General features: G+C 41.7%; 1 pseudogene; it reads left to right on the top strand.

Moving 5' to 3' along the window:
- LOC149151446 (putative choline kinase 3) lies at window positions 1–27,535 on the top strand (annotated as a pseudogene).
- Window positions 27,536–27,742: the final 207 nt, after the last annotated feature.

Here is a 27,742-nt window from a genome sequence, read left to right as displayed (position 1 = left end):
ATGACAGATGTAATATCCACGTGGAACATCCCTTCAACCCTTATCACGTCCGCCATCTAATTTTTTTTGCCACGATTTGACAGATCTGAGGGGGCTGGTCAGATCAGCCATATAAGGTTCATGTTTGAGACGAGCCAAGTCCAAAGTTGCGAAAATCTAATTTCAGGATTTCCCTTTTTGATGCTGTATTGCTTTTTCCATAATATTTATATTATATGGGTTAATGGTTAAGAGCATGTGTTTTCTCTTAATCTTCTGTAGTATTTATGTTATATGGGTTAATGGTTAAGAACATGTGTTTTCTCTTAAGAGGTTACAGGTTTAAAATTAGAAGAGGTAGAATATGTATGCCTTTGTAGGCTTAACAGTCAAGTCTCTATGCTAAAGTGGGTTCCTTGTCCCACAAACAAAAAAATCTGATACACAAATTTAGTGTCTGACTTGATAATATGAATTAACAAAATATTTATATTTATAAATATTTTTTAATTAAATATTCTTTTAATTAATAATAAATATAATATTAGGATAAAACATTCTATTCTATTTATTTTTTTCCCGATTCTAATATATTTAAATATTAGTTAAATTTTTTTGGCTTTTGTATTGGAAACAGGATTATGATTGTTCACCTTATAATCCAATGGCATATGATATAGCCAAATCACTTTTGTGAGATGGCTGGTGATTATCATAGTGATATACCACATATATTAGACTTCAACAAATATCCAGGTATATTTAACTATAGTTAGAATTTTTTTTGGTTGAATTATTAAAATTAGAATTTTATATATATATGAAAAAGTTGTATTAATTTAGTTAAAAGTAATTACTATTATGTAATAATTTATTATATTATTATAATAATAAGAATTAATGAACAATCATTAAATATAAATTCATATCAGTTTCAGATATTAAAATATTTTAGAATTTTTTCCAAATATTTATGTCTAATAACTGTAAAGCATATTAATTATTCCTACCATATTTATGTTTCTTATATTTCTTTTTTTTCCGTGAGATAATGCATTATAATAGACTTCAATTTTAAGTCAAACTTAAATGAACGCTGTGAATTTAATTGATATTTCCTATTCACATGTTTATAAACATATCATGACAAAAACAATATTTAATTATATTACTAAATAATTTAATTTTATAATTATTAAATATTAATTTAATTTTTTAATTATAATTCTAAGTATATATAATTTTGTGTTATATATATATATAATTTTAGAATTTCAAAATATAAATTTTATTATAATCTTGAATTCAGATAATTTTTAAATTAAAAAATATATATAAATAATAAATATGAAAATATTTTCTTAATAAATATTAATTAATTTTTAAATTTTTATTTATTTATATAATTTTATTAATTTTTATTTATTTATATAATTTTTTTGTTTAAGCATGAAAAATATACATATTTATGTGATACATTTAATTTTAAAAAGTTCAATCTAACATATACATATTTATTATTTTTTCGTTCCATAGATTTTGAGAAGCGTCGTACATTTGTGAACGAATATCTAAAACCATCCTGTGGCACAACTACATTATCATGTATTATTTAATTAAAATAGTTTATTATATATATATATATATATATATATATATATATATATATATTTACTCATTTTAATTTGTTTTAAAAATTTTGAATTTAAGCTCTTATATATATATATATATTACTCATTTTAATTTGTTTTAAAATTTTTGAATTTAAGTTTTTGTAATCTATAATAGGTTTCATATAGGAGAAAATGTTTTCTTATTAACTAATATATATTTTTTTTATTTAATTAATTTTATTATTTAAATAAAATTATATAAAATATATCTGAAATTTTCACTCACTTTTTAATCAATATTTATTTTAGAATTTGCTTTTTATTAGCTTATGGGGCAGTGTCAAGTGTTTTGTTAAGGAACTTTGTGGTGAAAGGCTCACTAGTTCTAAATTATTTGGGAAAAATCCAACCATACTAAGAGTTGGTGTGGCCTAGACAAAATATGATCCTTGGGTGATTTTGATGACTTAAATACCCGTATCGGGACTACTCAAACCATACCTTAGAAATGCCAATCATTTGAAAACTCACATTATCTGACCCCAAAAAATAAATTTTATTATTAAATTAATTTATATAAAAGAATTATCCAAAATATATAAACCTATATTAATTTTCCAATCACTTCCTAAACAATGTGAATGAACTATTATTTTAAATTCTAATCTTTCTTTAATGAATCTAGATTTATAATTTAATAATAATAATAAAATATTTATATTAATTATATTATATTAAAAAAATAAATGAATAGATACTTATAAAAAAAAATAAAAAAATCAACAATTATGTAAAAAGCATTTATCTCAATTTGAAATATAATATTTTTTGTTATGATGATGATGATGATCATTAATGTCCACTAAGACCAATTAAGAAAATATGAATCTAATTGTGATTCTTCAAAATCTTATTTCTATGATAAAAAAATAAGGGAAATAAGTGCTCCAAGGTCATTATAGTTGGGCTAATTTAACAAGTCAAGAAGATTAGAAGTGTGGCAGATGTTAAGGAAATGAGCGCAGATGTGAGTAAGAGACAATCAATCAAAGAAAAGTGTTTTTCATTTTCCACCTTCTTAGTATGGTAAAGTTGGCAGATTTTATCATCCCAGAGAGTTTTCGGAGTAGACCACCACTTGATTTCACTTAGAAGCTCATGAGAATTAGTTTTTATCCTAGCAATGTTCATTTTTTTCTTAGTGTTGGACAATACAAAAGAGATAATTCTAGTTATCAAGGGTGGGGTTGATCACCTCCTTATAATATGTTAGCTTCCTTTTTCCCTCAAGCTCCTTATCATCCCACAATTTATCCTTAAATTTGGAGGTAATAGTATTTTTTACACTATCCTTGTTTCTCATGATGATCTCCTTTATCCCCTAGTGGTTGAGCCAAGACTGAGCATCCTTATGCCACCCATGCTTGAGTATTTTAACTAGAGTTTGAAGCAATTTTGGGAAGCTTCTGAGATTCAATGTTGTAAAGTTTCTTCTTATACATCAATTACCTAAACATAGTCTTGCTCTCAATGTGGGAAAGGCCAACTTCGATCAAGAGGATAGGGTAGAGAATATTTCCCTTGATCTTGAGGTTGTAGGTTATGAATGGCTTTTGAATCATCTCAATCTTTCTCCATGAATCTTTGGATATACTACAACCCCAAACTTCACATCCATATAAGATAACATGGGTGATGAGAGCCTCAAAAAGGAACCTTTTTTTACTCCAAATACAAAGATTAACCGACTTACAACTGTTTTTCAGCTCATCATAAGCTTTCCAACTGCCAATAATCATTTTCTCAATGTTATAATTCTAGCTAAATATCGATAATAAGAAACATGTTCTAATTAATTGTTCTCATAGAAAAAATTATCATTGGTGATCTTTTTGGATTTAATTATCATGAATTTAGTCTTTTCAGTATTAATAGTCATACCCATCTTGGAGCAGTAATCATGAAGAGCCTTGAGCTTCTTGTCTATGTCATCATGACTTCTGGAGAGAAGAACAATATCATCGGCATAAAGGAGAAGATTAATGGTATTACCAACAAGCTTGGTGCCCTTGGAACTCATAGTTTCCAAAAATTCCTCAAGCTTATCGATGTAAATGTCAAAAAAAGTACGGGATAAGGGAAACCCTTGCTCAACTCTGATATTGCATTTAATATCTTTAGACCACCCTTATATAGTCTTAAACTTAACAATAACAATCTCATAAAAACAAATCACAACAATCCTTAACTTAATAAGAACTATTATCTCTTCAAATATTTTCTAAAACATTGAAAACTTTTCTAAAATCCACCAAATAAATTTTATATATATATATATTATTAAATATAATTATTTTATTAATTAATTACAATTTTTTTTTTTTAAGGATAACCAGCAATAAAATAATTTAAAAACAATCAATAAACTTTTAGAGAATTTTGAAAAATATGCTATTGCAAAGTTTTTAATAATTTTTAGTCCCTGCCATCTGGCAATGGCCAGGGACTATAGTAATCGGTTAGCGATGTTATTCCATTAATTCACCTGTTTGTTTTTAGTACCTGCCACTTATAAATCAAAGTTTCGAGAGGCATATAGTTTCACCATCTTATTTGGCCTCTTCCCGAGGCGGAGAGGCCAAAATCATATATTATGTGTACTTATTTCGGAAATATGTTTCACTCTGTTTCATAGTGTAGACTAATGCTAGCATTAGTTTCACAGTTTAACATATATTAAATGCTATAATGGTAAGCTAAAGCAAGTTCCCATAGTTGCGAGATGTTGCATTGAAGTTGCCATGTGGTGCATGTTGAGGTTGAGGTGCCAGGTGCAATAGCTGCCAGCTGTAAAGGGTGGTGCATGTTGTTATCAGTTATCGAGCCATTGCTCTCAAAATTTTGTTAATTTCTGTTTGGTGCCTGTAAATTCATTGCTTGTTTGCTGCGTGTAAATTCATTTCTCCATCAATTATCTGGACCAACTAGCATCAACTATCTGCACAGGTGACTCATGAGGGATAGAGGAACAGATTCAAGTATGTCACTCCATCAACTATCTGCATTGTCTGCACTGGGTGACTCATGAGGGATAGTCTGGACTGAGGGAAGAGAAACAAATCCTACACTGAGGGAAGAACGACAAACACATCCTTAGTAAGAAAAAGAGAAAAAGAAAAACAGTTGCATCGTTTGTCATGATTTCATTCTTAGTAAGAAAAACAGTTGCACCCTTTGTGACGATTTCATGCTTAGTAAGAAAAACAATTGCATCCTTTGTGATGATTTCATGCATTCTTTGTTATGATAATCAATTTTGATATTTATAAGTTTGCAATAAACCTAACATTCAAAAGCTTTGCAGTAAATCTAACATTCAAACAAGGCTCCGCTTCCATGAGGGAAGAGCTCTCGATGCTTAGTGATAAGCTTTAGTGATAGTCCAAAAGCTATTTCTGAGTCTGTATACTATCATGAAAAGTGACAGTGCAAAAGCTATTTCTGAGTCTGTCTACTATCATGAAAAATTAGAATAGAGTAGCATACCATACCAGATTATGCATAGATTCTGCATAGGAACAGGGGTAGGTCGGTGTAGAGGACTATGGATGGCTATCTCAATATAATTTGAAGTAGGGCTTTTGGCCGGAATTGATAACTGCTTCCCTATAACATTCAATATTTCCCATTTGGTATTTCCCATCTTGACACCTGTTCATGCATCTCACAAGCAACATCATTTAGAAATTACAAAGATTCCCATTCGGTATTTCCCATCTTGACACCTGTTCATGCATCTCACAGGCAACATCATTTAGAAATTACAAAGAAACATTTTATGAGAGGTTATCCAAAATTAAATATCATAGCCATCTTTAGATGGCAAGCCGTTCTAGGAACATATGAAAAATATTTGATAGTAGTAAAATCTAAGGGAGAATGTTTTGTGCCTAAACAAGCAAATATTTCACAAAATAATTATCCAAGTCTGAAATCTACCAAGAACTAAGCAGCAACTATCATACTTCGACTATCATACTTCGATATAGTTGTCGTAGATTACAAAGCCAGCAAGGAAGAAAGCGAGTAGCAGAAGTACCGAATCGAGAAAACTATTATGCCAACAATGAAACTTCTCGCATATTCCATATGGTCTTTCATTATGTCAAGTAATCAATATGACAAATAGATGTGAGACATAAAATTAATTCACAACTTGGCTTCCATCTTTTCCATAAGGACCCATTAATGCTTCTAATTCTGCTATTCAATGGCTAATTTCTCTACTTTCACAGTGAACTTTAAGTGAATTTGTTCAATGACTGTAGTGAACAGAGTAGCTCGAACTTTTAAGTTAATTTGTTCAATGATTGTAGTGAACAGAGTAGCTTGAATGTTCACTAATACTAGTTCTTTGAAGAGATTTTAAAGTAGTAGAAATTATTAAAAGACATTAAATATGACATATCGCATTCATCCATAAAAACACATCTCATAAGGGCTTGGAAACATATTTTTTTTCTCAATTCAATCAACTATGCCCAGACCTCACAACCATTGTGAAGGATCATAATGTAATGCTCATAACATGGGTTGGGTTTGTAGAAGTTATAAAATCCACAACAATTGAATTGAGTGGAGAAATTTAATTCGGGTAACTGGGTTTGATATCCAGACACAACAATGCACAATTACTCTCAAAGACAAAGATACCCAAAAGATGATGGACAGACCATTATCAACTGAACAATAACTAAAATTAAATGCAATGCAGACACTATGAATAATTGGCAGGGAATTGTTTTTGACAAATGAGTTTGAAGAAACTAAAAATTGCTCACATTTTGGTTACATCCGCATATTCCTGTAATTTTTTCGCAGCAAAATGCCATGGCAACCATTGTCCGTTAGATCAATTGTGCACGAGGAATCTCAATCGCTGAACCTATGTATGCCATGAGAACTTCTGTGCATTTGTGATTTCTCCATTAAACATACAAATCCCAAATTTTGAAAATTGCAACAGAATGAATCATAATTCAAATGCCCTTGCAGGATTCACACTAAAACAAGAACCACTACTGGTGCTGCTGGGTAACTGGAAAAAAAACACTACCCCTCATTCATATCTACTCATACATACCATAAACAAATATGCTATACCACTGGTTCTCTAGCTGCAACTCCTGCTGACCACTTGTTATCCAGTGTATGAACCTACTATCCAATCCTGCTTACTCTCAAGCGATAGCGAAAACTTCCACTTCAACTGTCGGTTATTCAACAACACCTGTCACGCCCCTACACCTGCGGTAGTCTTCCAACCGCTTATAGCGAGGTGCGGCACTAACAATCGCTTTCTTTTCACCAATACTTATGATTGTATACTACGCCTAACATTCCACTTATCCTACTTAGTTTGTGTTTCGCAACCAAGTATTATTAATGTGTTCCTTTATACCACTGAAAGCCCATAACATTCATATAAACAACATTATACAAGAGAAATGCACAACATTATAAAGGGAGGGGCAACTCCCTGCAATATGAGTTTGCCCGAATATCAATATATATAATTTTTCCACTTTTACAAAGTACAAACTAAGTCCTTGGGAAACCCCAAATTTACACTTAACCAATTTTCACAACTTCGGCAAACTGGGTTGCCCAGCTCGTCGGCGCCTCCGCACAGTCACTGCACGACTCTCCAACCCTTCGTTCACCTCGTCGAATGATCGTGTTGTTTGCCCAACTCAGGCACACCTCCAAGTCACCACACACGGGCGCCTCTGCCCGAGACACACCTCCGTTCACAATCTCAACACTTCAACAAGTCACTGTGCACACTTGCATGATGGGCGGGTGCTCCCCCGAGTCGCCAAGACACCCGCGCCAAGTCGTCGCACAAACCGGGCGCCCACCAATGTTTCACCGTCGAGCACTCCATCGCATAAACCGAGCGCCACACACCCGTGCACGCCTCAACCGTTCGTTGGGCGCCACACACCCGTGCACGCCTCAATCGTCCGTCAGGCGCCACACACCCGTGCACGCCCTTCTTCTTCGTTCGGCAGGTGATCTTTGCCCGCGCCCTCACCCAAGTCAAGACAGCGCATTTTCTCCCCGTGTAGCCTCGCCCAAGGTTGGGCGCATCACCTTGCTGCGACTTCCCCTTATCTGCTGCGGCTACCTCTTAACCCACGCACTTCTCCTTTTGGATGAGCGAAGATGATCTGCGTTGAGAGCTTGTCCAAATGAGCTCCACGCATCACTTGTTTATACCAACCGTAGGGCGTGGTCCTGGCTTGCCCAGCCGACCTCCCTACGCACAAACTTCTCCACAACTCGCCGTCAGCCTTTGTCTCCAAGTGTGGTCGGCCTTAACATATTCCAAGCCATGCCTTACGCATATAAGTAGCTCGCCCACTTCTTTGCACTTCGCATTACCATCATAATGCCTTCGCACAATCAAGTCGATCTCGTACTTCCACCGAACCGCAGCTCCCCATGTGCACGCACGTTCCACTCGCGTGCCCAGAACTGTAGGTTGTAACATCCTCCTCCACCTAAATTCATTGTCGTCCTCAACAACATACCATCTTGGTAGCCATCCACCAAGATCATCAGCAATTGTATCATTGATGAGCCCCAAATTTGGTAACATTTTGGGCTCATTTGGCCTAACTACCCTTGCTCAACCCTTCATTTTTCATAACTTATGCATCATTTTTTAGTATATTTATGTCATTTGTACGAATGAGGGCAGTCACTATTTCTAGGTGGCTAACACATGTTTATTTCAGGTTTTTTGACATTTAATGGAGTAAAACCACGCAGATGAGGGCTAGGAGACAGCCAAGATGGGATTGAGCTTTTGTAGGAAGGTTGTCCACAGCATTGAATGGCCTTCCTCGTGATTTTCACCCTCAACTCCGAGCTCCAACAGCCCCCACCACCGAGCTAGAAGGCAGCCAAACGGATTTTGAGGAAGCAGCAGATTACTCTTAGTTTGGTCAGCCAAACCCCACTAATTTAGGAGGCCAGCTTGGCCCTCGTAATGTATAAATGATGAGGCTGTAGCCATCGAGGGGGACTTTTGAAACCTTGTTGCATATTCTGAATTAGGAGCTGATAGCTCTGTTTTGCTTTTGTAAGCCATTTTTGGCATGTTATTTGACTTATGACTATTATCTTTTAATGAAAAGCAGGCAGATTTGAGTTCAGTTCTGAGTTCTTAAAGGAGCCATAGCTCTCGGGGTTGGGCCCAACCTGAGAGCAAAAGGCATCCTTCCTTGTATTGTTACCTTTCTTTCAGCATTATATTCCTTTTCCTTTACATGCATTTGGAAACACAGTTTGCTGCGTTGAATTTCTTGGTGTGATTAAGTAGGTTAGTTTTATGAACAGAGTTGCTTCAGTAGCTTAGATTAGAGTGAGGAGATTGGAGTTAATCAGAGATCCAAAAAGGGTTGACTGCACACTCACTTTCACCTCTGTTTAGGGGCTGGAATTGCAGACCGTGCCACCCACCAAAAACACCGTTTTACATGTTCATGCAAGCTTTGATGCAATGTTCTCGTTTGTAGCAGTGTTCATGCATTTAGATCTTGTGGAATGAGTCTTTGCTTCAGCACCATGCATGATTTCCCTCAGAAATAACGTTGTTGTTCTTTGGTTTTTATTAAAACAGTTAGAATAAGTTGATGAAATTTCGGTTATGTGCAAGACATGGATGATTTGTTTCATTTACACTGTGCAGTACTACTCCCTCACTCCCTTATCCTTCTAAGCCATGCCTAGGCCATCTACTCATCTCCCAGTTAGATCACTTGCCTCCTAACTCTTCTATCACCCACGTGATTCTACCTTTTCGGCCTTCCATTCCCTCTACTCTCCATTAGACCAACCAGCTTAGCACACCCCCTCTCCAACTCATCTCTCTGTCCATAAGCCATCACAAGCTCCCCTCCTACCTCCCTAGCCATCCATACAGCCTCTTCCACTCATCCATCACCCAAAAATCCGATTGCAGAACATCCTGTAGGAATTACTAAACTTCCTGTAGAAATCCCGAACATCCTGTAGAACCCCTGCAGACTTCCTGTAGAAGCTCGTAAACACGGTTGCCAGGCATCTAAACTTTGTGAACTTCTCTGAAAGGATGTTAGGGATTCCTTAGACCCTCTCTGAGCCTTCCTGACCTTTTCCAAGCCTTTCCCTCCTTGATCTATCCCTGCACAGTCAAGACCTAGTTAGAAGCACATGCATAATAATTCCAACAACTTGAACAAAAATACAAAAATATGTTTTCTTTAGATCAAAGTAGTCTAGACACATGCACCTCACCTTAATAGAAGTAATGGCATCACTTTCAATAGTTTGCATTCTCTCCGTTGCATCAGTAGGACTAGCTGGTAGAATTAGGGTTTGCTAGGGTTTTCATTTCTTGTTGGCGTTCATTTCATTTTTGCAAAGTAGGTTAATTTCCTTTGAGTTAGCCTTCATTCATCAGTTAAAAAAACTTCTTCTAAGAGCTCATAGAAGTTGGCTTGAGCCCTAGCGGACTTGTGCTAGCTGACCAAGTGACAGCTGCGACAAGAGCTAGTACTTGTGCATACAGCACCGTCGCTTCCAAGTTTGTTACGAACTACCGGGTTGATAAAATTAGAGAAGGAAGCTCCAGGAGTTGTAGCATTATTGCTACAATACTAGAGTCCACCATCTTTTTGGCGCCGTTGCCGGGGAAGCGTCAGAGTATTAGTGATTGTTGCTTTTCTTCTATTTTCCTACTCTCTCCTTCTACTAAGTAGTTTATTTCATTTCCATTCTACAAAAGTAGCATAGACATTTCCTGCTTTCATAGATTAACATTTCAATTCCGCAATTTCATTTTTGCAAGTGTAGATTAGCATTTCAATTCTGCAAGCGTAAACTAGCATTTCCATTCCTGCAATTTCATTTGAGAAAAGTAGATTAGTGCTTTCCAGCTTTCATTTCAATTCTGCATTTTCATTTCAGCAAGATAGTTAGTTGTAGATCAATCTGCTTCAGTTTTTGCAGGTACCAGAGGAAAAAAAAAAGCAATCAAAAGTCTTTCCATTTCATGCCTCGTAGGAATCGAGATAAAACAGGCAAATTCTTACCCAACACCCCCACCACATCACTGAGTCACCCTTCTCTCTTCTTTGGTGACAGTGATCCAGAAGAACCTATAGGTGAACCTCCTGAGATATACGAAGATCCTATAGCAGAAGAAGAGTTAGAGACCATTCCATCTGAAGCTATGGCTGACAATAGGGGAGAAGATGAGAGAATAGAAGGTGCCTTCCCCATCCGAGAGACCAATGGAGACATGAAAATGAAGAACATTAGCCCCTCCGCCTTACCTCACTTCCATGGACTGACTACTGAAGATCCTGACACTTTCCTGTTTGAGTTTGTTGTCATTTGTCGAACCTATGACTATACTGAAGATGAGCAGAAGCTGAAACTCTTCCCCTCAACCCTTAAGGATGCAGCATTACGCTGGTTCATGGGCTTACCTGGGAACAGTATCACCACTTGGGCTCAGATGCAGCAAGCTTTCAATACCAAATACCGGGACTACTGTAGGTCCAAGGAAACTAAGGGAGAAATCTTTCGGATGACCATGGGAAATGATGAGTCCTTAGAGGATTACGAGGAAAGGTTCCAACTTAGCTATAAACGGGCCAGGTGTACACTTGACCCTAAATCCCTCAAGTTGGTCCTGCTCCGAGGAGTCCCTGAAGACATCTTAGATACCCTTCACATGCTAGCTGGAGGAGATATTTACCAACTATCTTATGAGGACATAAAGACTGTGTTTAGAAACCACTCTAGGGCAGCCTGGAAAAGAGGTAGAGGAAACCACTTCTCAACTGGTATTCCTTTCTCCAAACATGAGTTTGCAAATCAATTAGAGGATCTCAAGAGTGAGGTGAGACAGACCATTGCCATGCAACTTGATACATTCCGAATCCAGCAGAAGAAAGAAGAAGCTGAGAGGGCCTTGGCTATCTTCTGCCCTAGGTGTACAAGGAAACACCCTAAGAACGAATGCCCATTACATTCGGTGGAAGTATGTTTTGTTTGTGAGGAGGACCACCCCACAAACCAATGTCCAACCTTACCTGGGCTTAAAGCCATGTATCAAGGGACAGAAGCCCCCACTGAACCTCTCTATTTCCTCAACCAAAGGAGGCCACAAGGACCTAGACCTTACCGGCAGGGGATGCAAGGGGCACCCCAAGCTTATTACATCCCCAACCAATCTACTCCTATGCCTTCCTGGGGTCCCCCTACTCATCCTTCCTGGTCTATGCCTCCTCCATGGTCTTACCCACCTCAGTACCATACTCAACCCACTACTCATTCATATCACTCACATGCCCAGCCACAACCTCAGTGGAATGCATCTCAATCGGGGTGGAGGCCCCAGTACAATACTCCTCCCGCCATTTTGCCTCCACCACTAGCTCAACCACAACCATTACCTCCTGCTCCTCCAAGGCAACCTCAAATGCCTGCTCAACCGAACCTGAACCCCAACAACAGACAGGCCCAGTAGGTATATACTGGGGAAACATCATGCCCTACCTATGCTGTGGAGATCCAGGAGATCAATCTGCAATCTGGAAAGACTCTTACGGATCGCCAACCTCCTCCCCCAGAGAACGAGGAAGATAAACAGGAAAGTGAACCAAAGGCTATTCCACCCTTTCTTGAGAGACTAACAGCCACCACACAACCCAACCCAGAGGAGGATGAGCTTCTGGGAGAGCTCAAATAGTTATGTGTGAAAATACCACTTCTCCAAGCCATCAAAGATGTACCAATATACAACAAATTGGTTAAGGAAAAGTGTTTCAGACACCCAGGCAGGCGAAAGAGAGATGCTTCAACCATCAATGTCATAGGACAAATGTCTGACCTTATGTTGGGACAAGTCATCTGCCCAAAGTATCTAGATCCTGGGAGTCCTGTAGTAGATATCCACATCAATGGCACCATCATACCTCACACCTTGATTGATCTGGGGGCTGCCATTAATGTGATGACCAGAGATACCATGCTCAAACTCAACCTTCAGGGTTCCTTGAGGAAGACCTCGACAGTCCTACAACTAGCAGATCGCTCCACCATGACTCTCGAAGGGATTGTGGAGGATGTCTTGGTCTCTGTTGACTCTTGGGAATACCCTGCAGATTTCTTGGTTCTGCAACCAAAGGCAAATCTCACTGGATATCCTCTTATTTTGGGAAGGCCTTGGTTAGCCACTGCAGATGCTTACATAAGCTGTCGTGCAAGAAACATGACCATCAAAAATAGTCCTATGTCCAAGCAGCTAGTCCTATACCCGCCTGCCCAACCCTCATTAGAGCATGACTTACCACTTTGGTTGGAGGAAGGAGAAGAGGATGAGGTGTACTCAGCACCTTTGTGCACCCTAGACACCACTAGGGGAGATCCCCCAACCGAGGATGATTTGATTGAGGCCTTGATCCAGAATCCACCTCCCAGTGCACTGTCCTTAGAGGAATTGGTGGAGGATGCCCAAGCCAGCACCTTAGTGGACCTTTGTGCGACCAACCCTGTCACTCCCAGAGTCAAAAATGTGGAGTTCGGCCCTGAGAGAACGTTAAAAATCAGCTCCTCCCTATCTCCTTCCCAGGAAAAGGAGCTGTGTAGTCTATTGGCCAGTCATCTAGATGCTTTTGCTTGGAGCTATAAGGAGATGAAAGGAGTCTATCCTTCGGTCTGTACCCATCACATCTACATCAAAGAGGATTGTAAACCGGTTAGGCAACCCCAGAGGAGAATGAATCCAGCCCTTAAGGACATCGTCAAGGAAGAATTGCAAAAACTGTTGGATGCCGGATTCATTTACCCCATCTTGGATAGCGAATGGGTGTCCCCTTTGGTGTTGGTTCCCAAGAAAAATGGGAAGTGGAGAATCTGTGTGGACTACCGAGAACTGAACAAAGCTACCAAGAAAGACCATTTTCCTCTACCTTTCACAGATCAAGTGTTGGATGGACTGGCAGGAAAGAAGTTTTTCTCTTTCCTAGATGGGTTTAGCGGGTACAACCAAATCCAAATCAGCCCGGAAGACCAAGATAAAACCACCTTCACTTGTCCTTGGGGTACCTTTTCCTACCAAGTTCTTCCCTTTGGACTATGCAATGCTCCTGCTACCTTCCAGAGAGTCGTCTTGAGCATCTTTTCTGAGCTGGTCCATGATGCGGTGGAAATCTATATGGATGACTTCACTCCTTATGGGTCCAACTTCCAGGAAGCATTGTCCAATCTGGGAAAAGTCCTAACCAAATGCATTGAGATGAACCTGTCCCTTAGTCCTGAAAAATGTGAATTCTTGATGACTGAAGGGACCGTGCTAGGCCATACCATTTCTTGCCAAGGGTTACAGGTGGATCCTAACAAAATTGATCTCATCAAGAAGGTTCCACCTCCTCAAAAGGTAAGGGATGTTCGGAGTTTCTTAGGATTAGCAGGGTATTACAGGAGATTCATTAAAGACTTCAGCAAGCTAGCCTCGCCGTTGTTTGGCCTGTTGGCAAAAGATGTGGAGTTTAAATGGACTGATGATTGTCAGAGGGCTCTGAATGAATTAAAGGACAAGTTGGTGTCTGCCCCAATCTTGAGAGGTCCAAACTGGGCCCTACCTTTCCACATCCACACTGATGCCTCGAACAAAGCCATAGGGGCAGCCTTAGGACAAGTTGAACAAAAACTTCCATATGCCATTTACTTTGTTAGCAAAAACTTATCCAAAGCAGAACTGAATTACACTGTAACTGAGAAAGAATTCTTGGCCATGGTCCATGCACTGAACAAGTTCCGACATTATATCACTGGCTATCAAACATTTGTACATACTGATCATGCTGCAATTAGATATTTAATGAATAAACCAGACGTGAATGCTCGTATCATTAGATGGTTACTTTTGCTGCAGCAGTTTGATTTGACTATCGTTGACAAACCAGGGAAAGAAAATGTTGTTGCTGACTTTTTATCTAGATTGGATTTATCTGCAGATGAGGATGGAACAGTGGATGACCAGATGCCCGATGAACATCTGTTTGCTATTTCAGTACTCTCTCCATGGTTTGCTGATATAGCAAACTACCTTGTTTCAGCACAGTTCCCTCCGCACCTATCCTCAAGAGAGAAGAGCAGAATCATTAGAAAAAGTGCCTCATTCACTTGGATCGGGGGCAACCTGTTCAAGCTTGGCCCTGATCAGATCTTAAGGCATTGTGTAAGGGAGGAGGAAGTCTTTGATATCCTCCTCACCTGTCATGATGGGCCTTGTGGAGGACACTTTGCAGCAAAGAGGACTGCCTTCAAAATCCTGCAGGCAGGCTACTATTGGCCCACACTTCATCAAGATGTCAGAAGGTATATCAGCCAATGTGACCGATGCCAAAGGATGGGGAAACCGACTCAAAGGGATGAGATGCCTCTCCAACCTCAAGTGACTCTTGAGCCATTTGAGAAGTGGGGTATGGATTTTGTGGGTCCAATCAACCCTCCTTCGAGGCAAAGGTCTTACATCATTGTGTGCACCGACTACCTGACAAAGTGGGCAGAAACCAAGGAAATCAAAGCAGCGACAAAAGAAAAGGTGGCTGAGTTCTTAAGAGAAAACATCTTCTACAAATTTGGCTACCCAAGAGAGCTAGTCACTGATCAAGGAAGCCAGTTCACCTCCAACTTAATTGAAGACCTACTAGCTCATCACAAAATCAAGCATAGGACTTCCACCCCCTATCATCCCCAAGCAAATGGGCAGGTGGAAGTCACCAATAGAGAATTGGAAGGGATCTTGACTAAGGTGGTGAGCAGCAGCAGAAAAGATTGGGCAGATCGCCTGGTTGAGGCCACATGGGCTTACAACACCACTTGGAAGACCACAACCGGCTTCACACCTTATGAGCTGGTCTATGGGAAGAGAGCTTTGCTGTCAATTGAATTTGAATACAACACTTTAAGGATGGCAGCTCAGCTGGACCTAGATCTCAGCCATGCCCAACAAGAAAGGTTATTGCAGCTGAATGGATTGGACGAGCACCGAATGTAGGCCCTCCTTCACTCAGAAGTGGTTCAACTTCAGAGAAAGGTGTGGCATGACCAACACCTCAATGACAAGCAATTTCAGCCAGGAGATTGGGCGCTGTTGTATGATTCCAGGCATAAAAATTTCAAGGGGAAGCTGAGAACCAGATGGCTGGGACCATATGCAGTGGAAAAATGTCATGACAATGGATCTGTTCTTATTCGGACCATTGATGAGGAGGCCATCCCCATGCTTGTCAATGGGCATCGACTGAAGATCTACAGGAAACCTCTCTCAAGACAAGAGTTCATCAAAACTGTGGAGAAATCAGTGTTGGTCATAGAGAAGGGTTCTGCCTCTGTTTTGGGCATACCCTGAAGATCTAAAAAAATAAATAAATAAATAAATAAATAAAGATCCTTGGGTGAAAACCTCTCTGAGGCTCCCAAGGCAGATGGTAGGGGTGAAAACCTCATTGAGGCGCCCCTGCTGTCTTTCAAAAAAAAAAAAAAAAAGAGAGATTTGAAAAGACCCTTGAGTGAAAACCTCTCTGAGGCGCTTAAGGCAGATGGCAAGGGTGAAAACCTCATTGAGGCACCCCTGCTGTCTTTCAAAAAAAAGAAAAAAGAAAAAGAGAAAAAAACAATAAACAAAAAAACAGGGACAGCAAGTTCACAATGTGGCAATGCATGCAGGTTGCAGGTATTCTATGAAGGAGAAGAGGTCCCTCAACTCAAAGTCAAGGGTCCTTATTATGCTACCAGGTGACCTCACCAGCACCCCCTCCGAAAACACTCATCTTTTCCAAGGTATGGGCACGATTTCATCACAGCTTAGTCTTCTACAAGAAGCTACAGACTTTCTATAGGAAGTTCTGTATTTCTACAGGAAACTTCCTGTAGAAGTTTTGGACAGCCCAGAACTAATTGTGTGGGGAGATCTAATGACCAAGGTTCAGCATGGAGGCATGCAAGCTACTATTTTCTCCATCGCACACTACTGTCACCTCCTTCTACCACCCCAGTTGACATGCAATAAAAGTACCTGCACAATCAAAACAGATCATTGAATTATCAAGAGGAAGCGATTCTTAAATAAATAAATAAAAAGATGCCGAGACGCCATGCAATACTCATCACGGCTATCCAAGGGCCTTGCGAGCGTGATCGTGATGCCACTGTCTTCACTGTTCAGCATGCACCCGAGGAGGAAAAACTGCTACAAGACATCCTACAAGAATCCCGTAGCAGTTCAGCCAACTAGAGTGTATACCATTCAATGGCCTGCAACATGCAATAATAAGCGGGCACATGCATCCGAGTCACAAGCTTCATCATCAGCAGCCTACGAAGAGGAACCTCCGGGCCTGTGCAAATAGCAGCAGCAAGCAAATCTAGTCATCATCGTCCTGAAGCCTGGAAAATCATGTCGCGGCCGCATAGGTAAGTGCCTCGCCCTTTCTTTCGTCGAATTACATGAATACTACTTTGAAATGTTTGCAAGTATGAAATGAACGGGTTGAGCAGTCGTATGGCCATTCAACTGGCCACGTCGACCAGTCAGATGGTCTAGTCGGATGTGTAGAATGGTGGTCGTGGCAAAAAGAACGGGTAGTGGACACGTGAGAACCGTCCAATCGGGGAGAAGCGCGTTTTAACGAAAATGGCGGCGGCGGATCTGCGGGGAATGATGCAGCAGTCAGGGAACTTGCAGTGGAATGAGTAGATGACGTCGTCCAACGGTCCGGCAGGGACAGCTCACCCCCGCGCCACGGATTCCGCCGGATTCAAATCTATCGGCTAGATTGCCACCCCACGCATTTATCATCAGCCGTTTCGAAGACGAGTGAGCATCCGAATTCCTCTGAAGCTCGACACTCCAAGTCTTCGGCCGTTCGAACGTCTGATAGCAGCCCAGAAGGCGCAGAACCACTGCAGTGTTCTCCAGAACCCATGCGCTGCTTCTACAGGAAAGCTCCGCTACAGGAAGCTCACTGCCACGAGGAAAATTGGGCTCTTCACGTCAAAGGTGGCGAATTAAAAAGGTAAGCCTGAACCTGTGCCTCCCATGCAATTGGTTTCGAGGGTGGCGGAGTCGACGTTCTACAGTCTGATCATAAAAAAATTGCAAGTGTTGTCTGCCGTTTGCATGAATTGTCGTCGAAGTGTATGCAAGGTTTCCTACAGGATATGATTTGTAATTAAGCTCTGTTAAGGCTCATCTGGAGATAGTCTTCGTGAATTGTATGCGTGGCAGAGGCGTAATTCTACGCTCTGTCCCAAAAGGCTAATCTGTGAATACGCATCCGCCACCTCCAGCTAACGTAGCAGGTCTTCACCATGCCGGGTGGGTTCATCAGAAAGGAACCGACCGACTCAAAGAAATTAAGAGAGAACCCTGAGGTGGTAGAGCTGTTCACTCGTGCGCAATGGATGTCGTTCTGCGACAAATTGCAAGGATATGATGATGAGGTGGCAGAGGAGTTCTTGCGGGCTCTGAAGCCAAAATCAAAGACATTGGCCACCGTCAATTTCAGGGGTTTGAGTCTCAGACTCACCCCACAGTTCATCAGCCGAGTTATTGAGCTCCCAATGGGGGTACCATGGGACAAAGAAGAGAGGAAATTAGGCCAGAAGGCTAAGAAGGAATTCTTTCCACCAGAGGAGCAATTCTCAGAAGATAAGAACGGGGTTCGCAGAACCAGCTTACTGCCACTTTGGAGCGAAGTCAGCGTCCAAATTATGAAATACATCACCTGCGAAGGTCGGTTTAGCATTGTGTATGGGTACCATTTTCGGCTACTCACAGAATTAAGGCATCAGATGGACCTACCTGCAGAGAACAAATTAAGTATTCCCTACTTTCTACTGCAGTCTATGACTGAATGTGCCACCAAGTTGAGAGAAGGCACACCAGACCAGGTAGCTCATCACGGGCTCATTAAGATCCTCGTGGAGGATGCACTCCACACATACAAAGTCCCTCTCTTGTGGGAAGCCTTCCGAAATTTGACTAAGGATGGCGATATAAAAATGTTGACCGAAGAGCTTGGTTCCTCCAACAGTGAGGAGAAGGAGTCAGTACCCGTAGAGAAGAAAGAAAAAAGCCAGAGATCCACGGCTAAAGCACCGAAGAAAGAGCAAAAGGAGAACCAAGAGAAAAAGGGTGCCAAAGAGAAGGATGACACACCCATGTTGACGGCCAGAGAGAAAAGATTACAAAGCAGGATGGACAAGACTGAGCAGGTCCACGTCAGTAAAGGCACCTCGATAGCAGCCTTAACCAAGTCAAAAAGCAAAACCCACTCAGCAAAACAAACCAAAACGGTGCCACCTGTTTCTATAGGAAAACCAAAACCGACTTCTACAGGAAGCCAGAAATCCGCTGAAAAAGGGCCTTCTACAGGAAGCCCTGAGAAAAGAAAACCCAAGGAAAAGAAAGCCGACATTCTTGCAAGGGAGGCAACAACCATGCTGGTCGCCCTTAGTACACCTCCTAAGCCGCAGGAAAAGAGAAAGAGGGAGGCCCCTCTATATTTTAAAGCTAGGAGAAGTGTGAGAATAAAAATGGGCAAGCCACAGCCTCCATCCAGCAGCCCAATCACTATAGAGGATGCCCCTACTTCGCCCAGGGAGAGGTCCCCCTCAAAGATATCAGTCACCTATGAGAGGGGGAGCCTGAAAACAACTACTTGGAAAGAGAGGTTGGACCAGTTGGCCTCAAAAGCCCGGCTACAGGATGCTGAGGCTGCTCTACAGGAAACCTTAGCCCGGCTTAAGGAGACAGAGAGGATGGAAGGAGAAGCACCCTCATCACCACCGAGGGAGGACGAAGTAGAGCCACCAAGAGAAGAAGAGAAAGAGCATATTCCGGAGCCTAGCCCTCAGCCAAGTCTGAGCTCATATTATAACTTCTTAGAAGCCGACAAAATTATACCACAGAAATTCACTGTGCCACTGTTCTTTGCATTGGAGGAAGAGAGAGTACGAACCCACACGTGGATGAAAATAGCCAAATCAAAAGGTGTGGCGGACACAGGCCCCTTGTAGGAGCAACTCAAGGAGGCAAGAAAGGAATTAGCCATGGCTAAACACGTGGCAAATTGCCAGCAGGTGTTCCTACAGGAACAAAACGAAAAACTTAGACTGCAGCTACAGGAGCTGAGAAGAGGAACAGGCACGTCCTCAGGGGACATCACAGCAGAACAGCAAGGCAAAAAGGAACTGCAAATCGGTCTTGGGGAGCCAACCACGCATCTACAGGAAACAAAGCTGCAAGCACAAATTGAGGTGCAAGCTCTCAAACAACAACTGCAGCAGAAAGAGGCACAATTGGCCTGCATGGCCAGTTGGGCCATGGATGCCATACAATGCAGACAGCCGGCCAAATCCTATGGCCTGTATCTGAGAGACCAGTGGCTGCAATTTCAAATCAATACCTTGGCGCAAAGGGGTATCTCTCAGCTCCAAGACCCGCAGTAGTTCACTGAATTATGCAATACCAGTTCTTCAGAGGATAAGGCCAAACTGTCGGAGTTCTACCTCCATAATTTGGCCCTTCCTAATGTGACTTCATGGGATCCCAACATGGTCTTAGGGGATATGCAGTTAATGGCATTTGCCTCATGGTTGAACCATGAAGACAAAAGAGCAGCAAAAGCCAAAGCGGTCATGAACTGAGAGCTGAATGAGCCATTACTAATTAGAGCAGAACCAGGGGATCCAACTGCATTAATATCAGCACACCAACACTTATCCACCGACCCTCAAGCTTCATTGAAATATATGGATCAGCAAGCCCAGGCCATAGCGCATTTCGAGGATATGGAGAGACTGTTAGGGGACAACTGTGTTCAAGCTTGCACCTGCCGATGGAACACATTGACCCACAGTCTAAAAATCAGAGAATATCATACTCCAACTCGAATGAGGGAAGCTCTAGTACGGGTGCCCCTCTATAAGAAATCTATGCAGAACCTCCAGGCCAGCTGGATTGGCTTCAAGCTAAGCCCACCTCTGCTGTTAGGATTGATGGAAGGCAGCACAGAGAAAGATGAGCATGAACAGTGGGAAGAGGTGGAAAGAAAGGCTGGGTTCCATGTCAGTAAGGAGGACACTACTGCAGAAGCTTGGGATGTGAGGGTGGCAGTAAAGGCAATGAAGGACGAAGAGCTGGATTAGTTGCTCAAGGATGAGCAATCATTTTAGCTGGGGGGTGATGATGAGCCCCAAATTTGGTAACATTTTGGGCTCATTTGGCCTAACTACCCTTGCTCAACCCTTCATTTTTCATAACTTATGCATCATTTTTTAGTATATTTATGTCATTTGTACGAATGAGGGCAGTCACTATTCCTAGGTGGCTAACACATGTTTATTTCAGGTTTTTTGACATTTAATGGAGCAAAACCACGCAGATGAGGGCTAGGAGACAGCCAAGATGGGATTGAGCTTTTGTAGGAAGGTTGTCCACAGCATTGAATGGCCTTCCTCGTGATTTTCAACCTCAACTCCGAGCTCCAACAGCGCCCACCACCGAGCTAGAAGGCAGCCAAACGGATTTTGAGGAAGCAGCAGATTACTCTTAGTTTGGTCAGCCAAACCCCACTAATTTAGGAGGCCAGCTTGGCCCTCGTAATGTATAAATGATGAGGTTGTAGCCATCGAGGGGGACTTTTGAAACTTTGTTGCATATTCTGAATTAGGAGCTGATAGCTCTGTTTTGCTTTTGTAAGCCATTTTTGGCATGTTATTTGACTTATGACTATTATCTTTTAATGAAAAGCAGGCAGATTTGAGTTCAGTTCTGAGTTCTTAAAGGAGCCATAGCTCTTGGGGTTGGGCCCAACCTGAGAGCAAAAGGCATCCTTCCTTGTATTGTTACCTTTCTTTCAGCATTATATTCCTTTTCCTTTACATGCATTTGGAAACACAGTTTGCTGCGTTGAATTTCTTGGTGTGATTAAGTAGGTTAGTTTTATGAATAGAGTTGCTTCAGTCGCTTAGATTAGAGTGAGGAGATTGGAGTTAATCAGAGATCCAAAAAGGGTTGACTGCACACTCACTTTCACCTCTGTTTAGGGGCTGGAATTGCAGACCGTGCCACCCACCAAAAACATCATTTTACATGTTCATGCAAGCTTTGATGCAATGTTCTCATTTGTAGCAGTGTTCATGCATTTAGATCTTGTGGAATGAGTCTTTGCTTCAACACCATGCATGATTTCCCTCAGAAATAACGTTGTTGTTCTTTGGTTTTTATTAAAACAGTTAGAATAAGTTGATGAAATTTCGGTTATGTGCAAGACATGGATGATTTGTTTCATTTACACTGTGCAGTACTACTCCCTCACTCCCTTATCCTTCTAAGTTGTGCCTAGGCCATCTACTCATCTCCCAGTTAGATCACTTGCCTCCTAACTCTTCTATCACCCACGTGATTCTACCTTTTCGGCCTTCCATTCCCTCTACTCTCCTTTAGACCAACCAGCTTAGCACACCCCCTCTCCAACTCATCTCTCTGTCCATAAGCCATCACAAGCTCCCCTCCTACCTCCCTAGCCATCCATACAGCCTCTTCCACTCATCCATCACCCAAAAATCCGATTGCAGAACATCCTGTAGGAATTACTGAACTTCCTGTAGAAATCCTGAACATCCTGTAGAACCCCTGCAGACTTCCTGTAGAAGCTCGTAAACACGGTTGCCAGGCATCTAAACTTTGTGAACTTCTCTGAAAGGATGTTAGGGATTCCTTAGACCCTCTCTGAGCCTTCCTGACCTTTTCCAAGCCTTTCCCTCCTTGATCTATCCCTGCACAGTCAAGACCCAGTTAGAAGCACACGCATAATAATTCCAACAACTTGAACAAAAATACAAAAATATGTTTTCTTTAGATCAAAGTAGTCTAGACACATGCACCTCACCTTAATAGAAGTAATGGCATCACTTTCAGTAGTTTGCATTCTCTCCGTTGCATCAGTAGGACTAGCTGGTAGAATTAGGGTTTGCTAGGGTTTTCATTTCTTGTTGGCGTTCATTTCATTTTTGCAAAGTAGGTTAATTTCCTTTGAGTTAGCCTTCATTCATCAGTTAAAAAAACTTCTTCTGAGAGCTCATAGAAGTTGGCTTGAGCCCTAGCGGACTTGTGCCAGCTGACCAAGTGACAGCTGCGACAAGAGCTAGTACTTGTGCATACAGCACCATCGCTTCCAAGTTTGTTACGAACTACCGGGTTGATAAAATTAGAGAAGGAAGCTCCAGGAGTTGTAGCATTATTGCTACAATACTGGAGTCCACCAATCATCCATGATGTCAACTCCTCCACATACTGCAAACATCTTTGCAACATATGTAGAACCACCGTCTCCATCATGTCTCATCCCGGCAACCATCTGTCACCAAGATCACCATACCAAGGTATATACCTCATCAGTATGTCATACATCGGAAATCATCTCAATCCATGACCATCGATCACCCTGTCACAGTCTCCACAAGCTGCTCCTCCTTGTGGAAGGCTGGTCCTTCCATCTCAAGCTACATGCTTCTTGCAACCTCTCATGTCGATCTCACCATGTGTCATCCTCGTGTGAACTACTGCCATGATACTCCAACATAATGCTAACACATCTCTGCACACTGTCGACCCCCATGTCTGAACTAGTTGGGTAGCTAATCCAACTGTCATGCTCAAACCATGAGAATGCACATCCTCATGCCACCATCAGTTGTTTCTCAAAACATCCTGTCACATCCTCAACTCGATCAAGAATCCATCTCCATATAAGTGTAAGCCATGCTCAGGTCCATGAAGTAGTCCTCATCTCATCTGCAACATGTTGTCCATGATGTCTGGTACTAATGTGCTGCATGAAATCAACCACATCTACCCCAACATCATCATCCATATGTGTACCTCTTCAATATGAAGAGACCATCTCATCAAACTTCGTCTCTCGATGTGCCACATCCATGTCCATGAAGAAACCTCCATCATATCTGCAATGTGCCATCCCTCAAGTCTGCCGTAGAAATAAGTATACACCTATCTCATCTCCCATGTGCTGACCTTGATCATAGATCAATCAGCTCCCATTTGTCAAAAGTGGTTGAGTCTCGGCTCAACCCATGCCCAAGTGTAGTCACCAAGGCATCATCATCATTGTAACTCCATCACTCCAAAGTGTCTCATATCGATCCTCCACATCAAGTCACTCTTTCAAGCCATTCCCATACATGTACTTGAAAGTATGCACCCCATCCTGCATCAAAGTCTCTGACCTCAGCTCCTCAATGCATCAGATCCTCTAAGTCCACCATATATAAAGTCCACTTGGAAGTCACAACCTCATGTCATCATGAGCTCCATGAGTCATCTCCAACCAACATCTAGCAAGCATACAAGTCTCAGCCCAAAGGTCTCTGCAAGATGCCTCAGCTCTCCATGTAGTAGGAATGCTCCATAGTCTGCTCACAATTCCATCCAAGTCCATGGCCTTGTTGTACAAGGGTGCACAACCTCTCCATCAGCTCATAAGTAATAAGTCTCCATGTCACATCAGCAAATCTATATGCACAACATCCCTGCCTTGGCACTCCTCATTGGATGCCCATAAGTGACAGCTCTACAAGTGCTCCTGCATCATGTCCCTGCATAACACTGCCATGCTCCATGTCTCCAACCTAATGTCCATGACTAAGTTTCCCACAGAGTCCAACCAAGTAGACCCATCACAACAATCAGTCATCCTCATCCAAGTTTGCAATCTTCGGTCTAGTGAACTCGGTCACCCAACCATATCATCATCATCACGAGTCCCTTCCATCATAGCTCCCCCACTGAAGGCTCCACCAAGACTTGCTCTTGGTCTCGGCCATGAGAAGTCCACCCAAGCATCATCATACCTCAAGTGTGTGCCCTTAAATCTGTCCATGAGTCATGCCAGGCACTTAGCCAATTTTCCATGTGGCTAAAGCATGACCCAATCATCCACAATGATCATCATGTTCCTCCCTTGTCACGGGCCTTTGTACCTTCTATCATAAGGTCACAAAAAACCCCAACAAATCCTGCAACAATCAACAATCCTTGCTTCTCCATACAAGGTCTCATCATAGTCATCCATGGCAAGATGCTCCCCTGCACCGGAAAACTGACTTTGCCCTTCCCTGCATACGATCCATCTACCAAATTCTCAAGTGAAACACAAGTATCAATACTTACTTCATCATCATGAGGCTCCTCCATATGAGTATCCTCATTCATCCATGTCTGCAAACTGCATGATCCTGGTCCAACTTGATCAATCTCAAGTTCATCCTCCATCGTTGTCACATCTGCAACATCCTCAATCATCACGGCTTCCTCTTCCTTGTCAGCACAATCTGCAACTTCATCTTGCTCCATTGTCCAACCAAGTTGAAGAAGTTCGTCTTCAACATTCTTTTCCAAGACTTCAAGTTCCTTTCGAATCCGGGGATTCTCTTCTTTCATCCGCTTCAACCTATATAAGGTAAGCAAGAGCTTCCCTTCGCATTCTTCCAAACCTGCCATGCCTTGTCGTTCAGCTTGGCCCAAGCACAAAGCTTCTCCTCTGCTAAACCTGTTTCACCATTCACCTAAATCACCCTGATATTCCACCTGTCACCTGCAAAACTTGAACTCCCTGCCAAGTCTTCGGTCTTCGTAGAATCAATTCCTTGATTCAGTTCACCAGCTTTGATACCACCTGTCACGAAGTGTAGTGTGTATCAGCTTCAACGCTTCAACACCAGCACCAGCTCCTCAGCGCTAGCTCTGATACCACCTGTCACGCCCCTACGCCTGCGATAGTCTTCTAACCGCTTATAGCAAGGTGTGGCACTACCAATCGCTTTCTTTTCACCAATACTTACGATTGTAGACTACGCCTAACATTCCACTTATCCTACTTAGTTTGTGTTTCGCAACCAAGTATTATTAATGTGTTCCTTTATACCAGTGAAAGCCCATAACATTCACATAAATAACATTATACAAGAGAAATGCACAACAGTATAAAGGGAGGAGAAACTCCCTACAATATGAGTCTGCCCGAATATCAATATATATAATTTTTCCACTTTTACAAAGTACAAACTAAGTCCTTGGGAAACCCCAAATTTACACTTAACCAATTTTCACAACTTCGGCAAACTCGGTTGCCCAGCTCGTCGACGCCTCCGCACGGTTGCCGCACGACTCTCCAACCCTTCGTTCACCTCGTCGCACGATCGTGTTGTTTGCCCAACTCAGGTGTGCCTCCAAGTCGCCACACACGGGCGCCTCTGCCCAAGACACACCTCTGTTCACAATCTCAACACTTCACCAAGTCACCGTGCACACTTGCACGACGGGCGGGCGCTCACCCGAGTTGCCAAGACACCCGCGCCAAGTCGTCGCACAAACCAGGCGCCCACCAACGTTTCACCGTCGGGCACTCTGTCGCATAAACCGGGCGCCACACACCCATGCACGCCCTTCTTCTTCGTTCGGTAGGCGACCTCTGCCCACGCCCTCACCCAAGTCAAGACAGTGTGTTTTCTCCCCGTGTAGCCTCGCCCATGGTTGGGCACATCACCTTGTTGCGACTTCCCCTTATCTGCTGCGGCTACCTCTTAACCCATGCACTTTTCCTTTTGGATGAGCGAAGATGATCTGCGCTGAGAGCTTGTCCAAACGAGCTCCACGCATCACTTGTTTATACCAACCATAGGGCGTGGTCCTGGCTTGCCCAGCCAACCTCCCTATGCCCACACTTCTCCACAACTCGCCGTCGGCCTTTGTCTCCAAGTGTGGTCGGCCTTAACATATTCCAAGCCATGCCTTACGCATATAAGTAGCTCGCCCACTTCTTTGCACTTCGCATTACCATCATAATGCCTTCACACAATCAAGTCGAGCTCGTACTTCCAACGAACCGCAGCTCCCCGTGCGCACGCACGTTCCACTCGCGTGCCCAGAACTACAGGTCGTAACAATACCAGTGGTGTAATATTGTTCAAGAATCAATCAATGGTAATCGTGGATTCAATGGTAATCATTCTAACTAGTAAGCACCACACAAGGCTACAAGAGCATGAGCTTCTTGAGCCAGCGCGGGAGTGGGAATGCTACAACATCAACTTTTCATGAGCAGACTGGATCTCAAAAACCGCTACAGCATGCTACAACATCTTGTTTTGAAGCAAGTAGATTCATCATGATATATGCAGGAACCAACACATGTAATGCATGCAGGTGGTTCCATTATCGTTGGGTGTTCAAATGCCCAATACGGTGTTCTATTCGACGACTGTCCGAATGGTCTAGTGTTTTGTTCCACGAATGTCTGAATGCCGCGATGGGTGTTTCCTTTTTCCTTAGGCAGGGACTAGCAGCGGCGCTGCTATCCATCTTGTTGGTATATGAATGTAGGTGAAACTCTGAGTGAAAAAGAAGTTGAACCGGTTTTAATGGATATCGATAAATATACTATTGCAAGCCATATCCACTGGGCTCTATGGGGAATTATTGCGGTATATTTCTATAACTCCCTTTGTAGTATTAACTTGAGTATATATTATTTTTTATCCCATTCATTTCATATAGATAATTTTGAAGAATTAATAAATTCTTTTGATATTTATAGTGAAGAACTTATTAAATTTCATAGATTAATATTTTGTGATGTGCTAATTTTATAGAATATCATTTGCTTATTACGTTGTTTATTTCTATCCAGGGGCGCGTGAACACCATAGACTTTGATTATATGGAGTATGCTCGACAGAGGTTTCAACCATACAATTTATGGAAGCATTCAATATTAAATATTGACTAGTCAACTTTGATCGAAGAAGTTAGGATTATTTTAAATATTTAATAATTAGACATTGATTCAATATTATATATTGAATTAATTTGGATGATAAGAGAAGTTATGACTGTTTCTGAGATTTTATTAATGAGATAATATTATTCATTTAAATCATATTTATCATTATGTACTTTTATAGAAATTATAATTAATTTTTTTATTAATTTATAA

The sequence above is a fragment of the Pinus tabuliformis genome, chromosome 9 (genome assembly GCF_031772625.1).
Source record: "Pinus tabuliformis cultivar Carrire ecotype Pingquan chromosome 9, CPIR1, whole genome shotgun sequence".
Taxonomy (NCBI): Eukaryota; Viridiplantae; Streptophyta; class Pinopsida; order Pinales; family Pinaceae; genus Pinus; species Pinus tabuliformis.
Note: the sequence above shows the minus strand (reverse complement) of the source record. Positions and strands in the feature narration are given on the sequence as shown.